Below are 2,500 nucleotides of genomic sequence, written 5' to 3' on the forward strand. Positions count from 1 at the left end.
AGTTTTTTGGGGGGTGGGGTGGGGGGGAAGAGGTTGGGTAAGAGCTTGTGCAATGAAGCGGGCGGTGGGAGGGGAGGGTGGAGGCAGAGGAGGAGAGGAGAAGGGTGGGTGGGTGGGTCGTGGTGGGGGGGGGGACATGAATGAGTTAGAGATGGAAGGAGAGTAACTCATCTCTCTATCATTTTGCACTTTATTTCAATGTTTGCACATGTCGAACGATGAACTTCTGCACTCATGTGTGGAAATTAAACCAGTCTTGAATATCGAGGGAGGTGAGTGAGGGTGGGGGGTGGATAAAAGAGAGAGGTGTGTGTGAGGGTGGGGTGTGGGTGTGGGTGGGGTAGGGTTGGGCGGAGGGGGGAGGAACACTCAGAATAAAGGCAGAGGACAATGAATGGCTTACGCACCATTTATATCCCACGCTGCAGGATAAAATTCGGTTACCTCTCACAATGAAGAGTTTATGTTCTGTGACTCCTTGATAATAAATTCCTGTAGCGTACTGCATGTATTTGCCAGCTTTGCTTTCTTCAAATGTGAACTGTTACTTGAAAAAAAACAACAAACAATTGTATCCTGTGTTAGGCAATTAAACATTTATATCCAATTTTAATCTATCATATTACCAGTATCAGTATCAGTATCAGTAGCTCAAGGAGGCGTCACTGCGTTCAGTCAAATCCATATACGCTACACCACATCTGCCAAGCAGATGCCTGATCAGCAACACAACCCAATGCGCTTAGTCAGGCTTTGAGAAAAAAAAGATAAATATATAAAAATACCACTACTAATAATAATCAGTAATATTTATAAGGCGCAAAATCTTGATTAAGTCAACTCTAAGCGCACAGACAAAAACAAAACAAAACAAAACAAAGCACAACAAAAAAAAAAACACAAAAAAACAAAAAAACAAAACAAAACAACAACAACAACAACAAAAAAAAAACAACAACAACAAAAAACAAAACAACAACAACAACAACAACCTAATGATGATAAATAAGCAAATAAATGTAAAACATCATATCATATCACGTGTTACATATATGTAAAACCCTTCAGCACGGGGCTCAGCACTTCATCTTAATCAACATTCCTGTTCGCAATCTCTTGTCCTGTGAGGCAACCATATACAAAGCATGTATAATAATTAATCACGAATTCCCATCACCACCCACTCGATCATTCCAATCACCACAGACAATACAGTCTGTGAATCAAACAATACAGAACTGCATATTAAACAAAAGTTGTTTTTTTCTTCTTTTTTTTTTTTTTTTTTTTTTTTTTTTTTTTTTTTTTTGCTGCACCGTTTCAGTGGCATTACGCCCACGCCGTTCATTTAGATACCCCCATACACAGCCACAGCCGGGTTCGTCCGTCGCAGTTCCAGCGTCGGCAGTCCACAGCGTACCATCGATGTTAGGTCGCCAGGAAGCCACACACCAGAGGAGACCCTGCACTGCTGCTGAGTCACTTCGGTGGTGCTCAGTGGTGCCTGTTCTGATTTAACGTACTTAGGACACCACCTACTAAGCGCCCTACTAACGACAATAATGGCTTAGTCGCGGAGCCAGAATGAGTGAGCGTCCCTCCCAGAGTGGAGACCGCCACCACGTCCCTCAAACAACAGCCCTCTGATGTGTGTTTCTTCTGTTTCCGCTTGCAGAAATCACTGTTTTCGCTTTACACGCGTCACTTCTTTATCACCATCTATCGTCTTTCCATTTGTCTTCTTTTTTTCTTTTCTATTCTTTTTGTTCTTTGATTATTATTTTCTGTCCTGTTAATTTCATTTTATATCGTTCACATCCCCCACCCCCTTTTTTCTTTTGGCCTCAGTTAAGCAGGAAAAAAAGAAAAGATTGTCAGATGTATGACATAAAAGTATATATGAATATACACATGGAACATCATACACACATACACACACGCAAATGAATATCTATTAGTATATCTATACCCATACCTATGATTATATGTATATGAATATACATATATATATATATGACTGTTCTCTTCTTTTTTAATTTCTTTATTATGTCCACACACACACACACACACACACACACACACACACACATATATATATATATATATATATATATGTGTGTGTATATATATATATATATATATATATATATATATATATATATATCCTGGAGCAGCAATAAATTGCTTGTGTGTGGGAGTAATTATGTGCCTACGTGTGGGTTGGCGGAGTTAATTTTTTTGGGGAATGTTTATGTAAATTAAAACGTGGGCATAATTTCTAGAATCTTAATAATTTCTAGTTATGATTATTTCTTTTTTTTCTTCTTTTTTCTTTCTTTTTCTTATTTTTTAAAAATTGGATTTAGAATCTGTGCACTAAAGGGGTTGGGTGGACGGGAGGGTGGAGGATGTGGGGGGGGTGGGGGGTGGAGGGTGGAGGCACACGGAGAGGGGAAGAGGTGTTATGAGGGTGGGCGGGTGTTAGGGAGGGGTGTGGGGT

The 2,500-nt window shown here is 39.9% G+C and overlaps 1 protein-coding gene across 1 annotated transcript in view; it reads left to right on the forward strand.

The window, feature by feature from the left end:
- LOC143296733 (uncharacterized) overlaps positions 1-2,500 on the forward strand; it is a 19,655-nt gene that overhangs the window by 803 nt on the left and 16,352 nt on the right. The gene's annotated exons all lie outside the window — the stretch shown is intronic.

The sequence above is a fragment of the Babylonia areolata genome, chromosome 21 (assembly GCF_041734735.1).
Source record: "Babylonia areolata isolate BAREFJ2019XMU chromosome 21, ASM4173473v1, whole genome shotgun sequence".
NCBI classification, from domain to species: Eukaryota; Metazoa; Mollusca; class Gastropoda; order Neogastropoda; family Buccinidae; genus Babylonia; species Babylonia areolata.